Source organism: Vulpes lagopus, chromosome 24 (assembly GCF_018345385.1).
Source record: "Vulpes lagopus strain Blue_001 chromosome 24, ASM1834538v1, whole genome shotgun sequence".
Lineage (NCBI taxonomy): Eukaryota > Metazoa > Chordata > Mammalia > Carnivora > Canidae > Vulpes > Vulpes lagopus.
The window spans coordinates 26,803,659-26,811,259 of NC_054847.1; positions in this window are offsets into that span (position 1 = coordinate 26,803,659).

A 7,601-nucleotide genomic window follows, 5' to 3' on the forward strand; every position below is an offset into this window, starting at 1 on the left:
CCAGTGCCTAATGCTGTTGCTGATAAATAATAGTTACTTGACATGGACAAGGTACCAAACATCTCAGAAAATAGTTGGGAAGGAGTACTAATAATGCAACAATTTTGCTAAGGGTTTTGTGACCTTTTCTTGTGGCCCTTTCCTCCCCATAAAAAGAATCTGTGAATCAAGTAATTAAAGCAGAGGATGGGTCGGTATTAAAATCCTGAAGGATAACGTGGCTGTCGGTAGGGAAAGATCAAGAGGAGGAAGCTGGAGTATTTTGGGCACTTCTGAAGGGGAGATGGAGACCATCTGGAAAGGAGGATGCTGCAGGAATGAGAGCCAGGACAGAGATAAAAGTGAATGGAAAGGAAATGGTGGCTGAACAACATCAAAGAAGCAACTCTATTGCCGTAAGTTACTTGCATCAGGCAAGTAACTGTGCGCTCACTCTGGCAGAGATACAAGTGGGTGGCATTGGGCGATGGTTAGGACAAGAACTAAGAAATGGGGACATAATTTGTTTTAAGACCACTTCCTCCAGAGTAGCTGGGCTTATGGGCTTAGGACAAAGTAAAAGGAAACAACCCGGTACATTCTGATGTTTTCAATTTCTTTTTATGTGCAAATGTATCTAAGTGTGTGTTTTCCACTCTAAATAGCACCAACTTAAACTATTAATTTAAAGAAGTCCTTATTAACCTACTTAGCTCTTTTTCCTTTTAAAAGAAATCCATCCAACTACTATGAGTACACCAAGAACATTATTTTAGGGAATGTCCCTCCTCTCTGAAAGTAATCGTTTCTGAGTTTTGCCATGGATTTTTCTCAACTGAACTCAGGTAGACCTGTCTGTGGACAGGAAATTCATGGCACTGAAACAGGATGCTGTATTTCTTTGACTTAGGAAAAAAATCGTAAACATAAACATCCTCTTCCACCATTTGTTTACGATTAATTGCTAATGATAGATAGAAAGCTTTGAGAGTAACAGGAAGTATAAATAATATAGGAAGAAAAAAGAGAAAAGAATAGTGTTAACAATAACAGTTGCAGATGGTTAGCGTTTTCCCTGGAAAGTATTGTTTTAAATTTCTGTTAAATCTTGCCAGATTTCGGGAGATTGTTTGATCTTAAGTAGAACATGTTGCCACTATTTCAGTGATAGTAAATGCTGCTGAAACATTTGCAAAATAAAGATCAATACACTGGAAATTCATGAACTTATATGTTTAGGTAATAAATCCATAAGTGCCATAAAGAAGTTTCTTTTTGTGTGGTTACATTTCTAGAAAATCAAGTGGGATCCTTCAAAGTATTCATACAACGTCCATGATCTGAATTGTGTGATTTTTCTTAGATGGAATTGGAATTCAAACAACAAAAACAGTAACATGCACCTATGCATATGTTTTCTTTCACGTACCTGCAATGAATTCCTTCCTTGTTTTGTAAACAATGAAAACGAAACCGAATAATACTTGAATAATTAATATTGGTAGTAGTTCTAGTAGTAAGAGACTTTAACAGTATAGTTGAAAGGAAATACTTGAGTATGTTCTGTAGATACTCGGCTGACTCATAGCTCAGTGTTTCACGTAACAGTGAAATGGTGAGACATTTACTATTGTGTTATAGTCAGACTTATTTGCCTGTTTGTCTTAGGAATTGTAGAAAGAGATGTGATAGCTGTGGCATCTCAGGCTTGAGGAGTCATTAGTCAATGAGAATATGGAACCAAAAGACAATTACTGTTAATGTGCAAGTAGCACAAAATAGCAAAAATGGAAAAATAAAAACACAAGATAAAGAACAACAGAACACTACCCAGTAACGGTATGACTAATTTCCTGTTGATACCAGGATGGGGGGGGGGGCGTATTTTAAGTCACTTGTACATTAAGAGCAATTCCACTTTGGTCTCCTTGCAAATCCAAATAAAAACAATAGGTTAGTATTAGGTGTAACTTCAGACACTGGTTTATTAAAGAATCTGCGGAAGAATCTAAAACATCTCTAAAAGCTGTTTTAGAGCATGATGTGTTATTCTAAGAAATTCTTTAGAAGTTGTCCCTCTTGAATTTACAGTCACAAATTTATATTCCCTTTGTGATACAAGTGGAAATGATCCGTCTTCTGTTCAAATTGCTGGTCAATATGTCAGTCAGATCAAATGCCACTAATAAGATGCTAAAAAGTGCTTCAGAGGAACGGGGGATTTCTTTAACAAGACGTAAAGTGCTTTTTAATCCATTTCTTACTTGTTAAAAGCATTATGACTCTTACAGATTGTTCTATCATGATGTGGTTTTAATCCTTTATGAGAAGTGAAAATGCATTGTGGAATTCTGAAATATAAGTTAAGAATTGAGTCTGGGTAGCCTCCCCAATAGTGGCCCAACCCAAGTCTCAGGTAATAACATAGTCCTGGAAGGACCATATCCAATGAAAGGAGGACGATTTTTTAAGGAAGGCTGTAAAATATTTGGGAACTTTTTCATGAATTAAGTTTCTAAAGCTTACTTTTGACTTCTAAAGAATTTGGTTTCTCATATTCTGAATCAAGTCCCCTCCAGAATACCAAACTGATGAGTAATCATGGGAAGCCTATGAAGAAACAAAAATAGTGTTGCCTTGTGGAAGAAAGAGAATGTTTCATTTTTCATGTGAAATTTACTTACCTCTGGGAGTAAGAGCAAAATTACCAACCTTTCCTTGTGTCTAGTTACCTCCTTTATAGTGACCACATCTTTGATTAAATTAAATTAGATATTTACTGATGGCTAAATGTTCGAGGGACAACAGGGAGTAAAATCCTAAGATCAAGGGGAAAGGATAGAGACCAGGGTAGAAGGTGGTGACAAGTTCCTATCAATCTGTCTGCTGCATGCAGAATGAATTGGAGAAGGGCAAGTAGATGAAATGACATATTATTGCAATCGTCTACGTATGGTGTGATGGTGATTTAGAGTAGGTTGGAAGAATTGGTGATAGGATTGAGTCAGAAAAATCTCTCATGAGTAAAGTTGTAAGACATGGTGATGAGGTGGATATGGGGAAGGAAGAGAGGGTGGGATCAGGAGTGCTGCTTTGCATTACTCAGTAGATGGGAGAGAACATTGGAAGTCGGCCAGGATGGGGGTGGAGAAAATGGGAATGAGAATAGTAATTTATCTTGAGACATTTGAGACATATTACATTTTGTTCATCTTTCTATTTTAGCCTTAATTTACATAGTTTTGTCTCGGGAAAGGGTAAATCAGTTAATTAGTGAGGGTATGATCTACATATCCTTTCTACATATATATAAAATCACCTATATATATGGCATCACGATAAAAAAAGCAAAATTTTCTATTTCTCAACATGCCAGGCCTTGTATTTTTTGTTTCATGAAGCTTTTCTCCATTAAGATTTATATAGTTGCTTTTATGACTCTCTTAACAAAATGAAAAGAATTGAATTTCTTTTTGTTTCTTGTCTTTTTAAGAATACTGTGTTTACTGTCTTTTGATGAATAGTCCATATATGGAGCTTCTTACAGTTGCCAATAATCTAATAGATCATGACAGGCACTTAATTTTGAGTGTTTCAGAGCAAGAAGTTCCAAACATGGTTTTTCTACACATATTTTTTTAGGATTGCCTTCTCTCTGTCAGGGAACGTGTGTTTTTGCTTCAGGAACTTTAAAAGAGCCTTCTCTGCTTTATCTCCAAGCCCAGGAACTAATCTAAGGATCAGGAAATAGGACAGACACCTCCCCCCTTCCAAACACACACATACACTCCTGAATTCTCTTTTAACCAAAAAATGGGTTGAAGAACTAGACCAAACATATTTGACCAAGTTTGGAAAAGAATGTTGATTCTTTGGTTGTGTCTATGCTGGCAAAATAATTGAAATTCTGTGTTAATTTTTTGAATATAACATTAAGAAAACCTGATTTGAAGATCTGAGTTCTCATTTCCTACTGAATTATGTACAAGTTCTTTGGCATAGTGTTTAAAGCGTTCCACAGCACGCCACTGAGCCACTTTTCTATCTTTATCCTCCTCTAATCCTCTCTCTCTAAGCCTGTGCTCCAGACAAACTAGACTGCTTGTCATTCCCTACTTTTCCTAATACTGTTCTCTAGACCTAAAATCTTTTGCTTTCTTACCAGATCACTTCCCTTCTTGCTTTTCATTTCCTGCCCATGTCCTATTCAGAACTCTCAAAATTTTGATTACTTCTCTTTCAACGCCTGTCTCAAATGTTAGCTGTGCCATAGCAGTGCTTGGTGATTTTTTCCTGAAGCATTTTAAATAATTTGCATGCTTCTCTTATGCTTTAACCTTGTAAAGCTCCTACTCATCCTTGCCTATCATAGTGACTTGCGCATATCATGAAACTAATAAATATTTTTGGAATTAAGTTGAATCATCCCCACTGACAGCCACTATTTACATTAGACATTGGAAAATTATTCAAATCACGAAATCATCTTGTTTGCATAGACAAAGGTACCGTACCAGGCTCTCCCCATTATATTGCCTCATTAGGCCTCATTCACCAAACATGGGTTGAACACCTACTAATTGCAGTGTGCTGTGTTACTCTGTCCTGGAAACAGGACCAAATATAATTACATAATCATGTGTCAGGAAAAATATGTAATTATGTGCATCTCACATATTCAAAATAAATTTCTAAAATAAAATAATTAGACTAACTTGATATCAATTAAATCTTGTCCAAATAAAGACGGAACATTCAGCTTTGTTCAATCTCATGTAAATGCTGATAAAGAGAGTTAATCCTTCCACTTGAGAAAAACAATTAACACATATCTAACCCAGGCACTCATTTATTCAAGAACTTTCTCAGCCAAATTCATAAGTGAAGAACAAATTTTTCTTCTCAGTGCCTTGGTTATTTTTCAAAGGTACTTCCCAGGATTTTGTTTCAGAGTCTGATTTTAGGTATGTGTCTCAGGGTTGGTTATAAACAGAGCAGAAGAAGAGTTGAAGTCCAGCAGCAGCAAACAATTGTGGAAAATCTGTGAAGTAATGTTGTCCTTGCAACATTTTCCGGCCTACTTTTCAGGACCCATGGGCTTTAGATAAGCATTAGGTATGTGTCCAAAATAAACCACTGGGGTTTTTAAGCCACTGTCCATCCTTGGTATAATTTTCTCACAAGTCATCAACTTCATAAAATACACTCTTTTTCCATGATTAAGAAAGTTGGGGGATAGGGGAGCTACCTGGGTATGTGTGATCTGACATTGCACTGTTTTAATTTAAAATTTCTGCCCAACATTGTGTTCATAAAATGACCACACGATGACTTGTAAGCCAAAACGTGTGAGAAGTGCATTATGGGTAAGCAGTTTATTTTTGTTATTCTTTTGAAATATTCAGCTGGTATTAAAAACAGATCTTTTGAGCTGGAACAACAGTGGTACAGGTAGACTTCCTACTTTTGGAAAAGATCTGGTCTTTAGCTTATGGGAACCAAGCCGAAGCAGATGTGAAAAGTTCAACTAAAGGAAGAACAGATTAAACGCACTTTTGTGGTTGAAAAACCAAAACAGATGTTATTATTAAACCACAAAAACCTGGGTACATTTAAGTAACACTAGGTGTCTGAATTTTAAATTTGGATTTGAAATAATGAAGGCATTTAAAGTTACACAGGCTGTTGTGTGCCACTAAACTCTTAATGTCAAATCAAGCAGTTTGCATATTAAAAAAAAAAATTTCAAGAACATTGAGTCTCTGTCATTGTGCTTCTCATCTGAAAATGAGAAAGCATCTGACAATAAAAAACAAATCATTTTGGTGATTTTTAAATTATTTTTCCAAAGCATTTTGAAAATGTTTATTATACATATATATTATATATAATTATATATATATATATATATATATATAAGGTCTAGAGTACTATTGTTATGTAAATCTTAGAGGGAGAGATCAAGTCACAGAGGAGAATTAAGGTGATGCCAATACAGGAATGCACAGACCATTGATCAATTTACTGGATTACTTCCCCATACGTGACAGCTCTACCATGAGATATTAAAACAGTGTGGAAAAGTAAATACAAATTAGAATTGTCCCACAATGCCATGACTACTTTTAGGTATTTAATTTTGGCTTTCTCAGTAACTTTTTTTCTAATATGCTACCCCAACAACTTCAACCCAAAGAGGTTAAAAGCCCAAGCTAGCAGGACATAGAGACCAGGTATTATCCAGTGAAAACTCCTGTACTAGAGAAGAGCCAGCCAAGAGAGAGGGTGGTAAAGGGAAGGTAGCAGCCATTTGTTTCATAGCCTTTGATCATTAATCTAGATATGTTTTACACATTAGGCCAAAAGGGATGTATTTAGCTAAAATGGACATTAAGGATGTAGTCTTTCACCTCTATTTGGAAAAATGAATGCTGTATGATGTGGGATGATTTAGGAGAGGGCTGGGAGGATGCCAAACTTTCACATCACATGAAATGAATGGAATGAAGAAAGTGAAAAAGTCTTTATTAATTACCTAGTCCCTTTGGAAGATTTCTCTTTTTCACTCTAGTTCTCAAAGTGGGAGAAGAAATGGGGTGATTCCTAAAATGCTTGCGGCATTTTTTTCAAATCATGTATGCTTTTTCTCTCCACATGAACATTTCTAAAGATCTTTAAGATGATTCCAACTCACACCCTTCATTCCTTCACTCTGCTCTCACCATCCTAAGATCCAGTTTTGCATATTCTGCGTGGGAATGACCTGTGCTTTAGCTTAACGCCCTAAAAGATTCATGATGCAGCCAGACTTTTATAACCTCTACGTAGCTTACAAAAGCTTATATCATCATAAGGATTAAATGTTGGACTTATAACGCTCAGATATATATTTTATTAAATATACTATCCCAACTTCCTTTTTTCTTTTTAATTTTTAAATGTGGTTACTAGAAAATTTAAAATAACTTAAGTGGCTTACATTTGTGGCTTGCATTTTATTCCCACTGGACAGTTCTACTCCATCTAGTAAATAAAAGAGAGAGAGAGAGAGAGCAAAAAGAGGAAGAGAGAGAGAGAGAGAGGGAAAGACAGAGAGAAATGTGACTACTTTGAGAAAATAATTTCTCTCTTTACTTTCAGCTATACTCTGCCCTTAGCACAGTTTTAACTGTGTGTGAATTTCACTTAAAAACATTTTAGGCAGTTAGCAATTCTGAAATGGTGAGTAGTAAGGCGAGATTCCAGAGCAAGCATCTCTTGGGTGGCTAGAACAATAATGACAAAGAGGAGAGATGGCATTTCAGCTGGGATGCATGGAAGAGGATGTTCTTGCCTGGCCTGAGGACTGTGCATAAGGGGTAGTCAGCCCTGGGTGCTGTAAACCACATTCTCCATGAATGTATGTTCTGGGTAAGACCTAGATGTGGATAATCCAGCGTGTGGAATTCTTTGGAAAAACTATGAGAAAGAGAATGTAGGTGGAGAAATAAGAACATGTGGGAGAGGTGTAGGTCTCTAACAATTGGAAATCACTTATTAAATCATTCTTCAGTTCCATAAATATCCATTGAGCTTCTATTGAGGTCAATTTGTACCTTTTTCTAGAGAGTAAAGAAGGAACC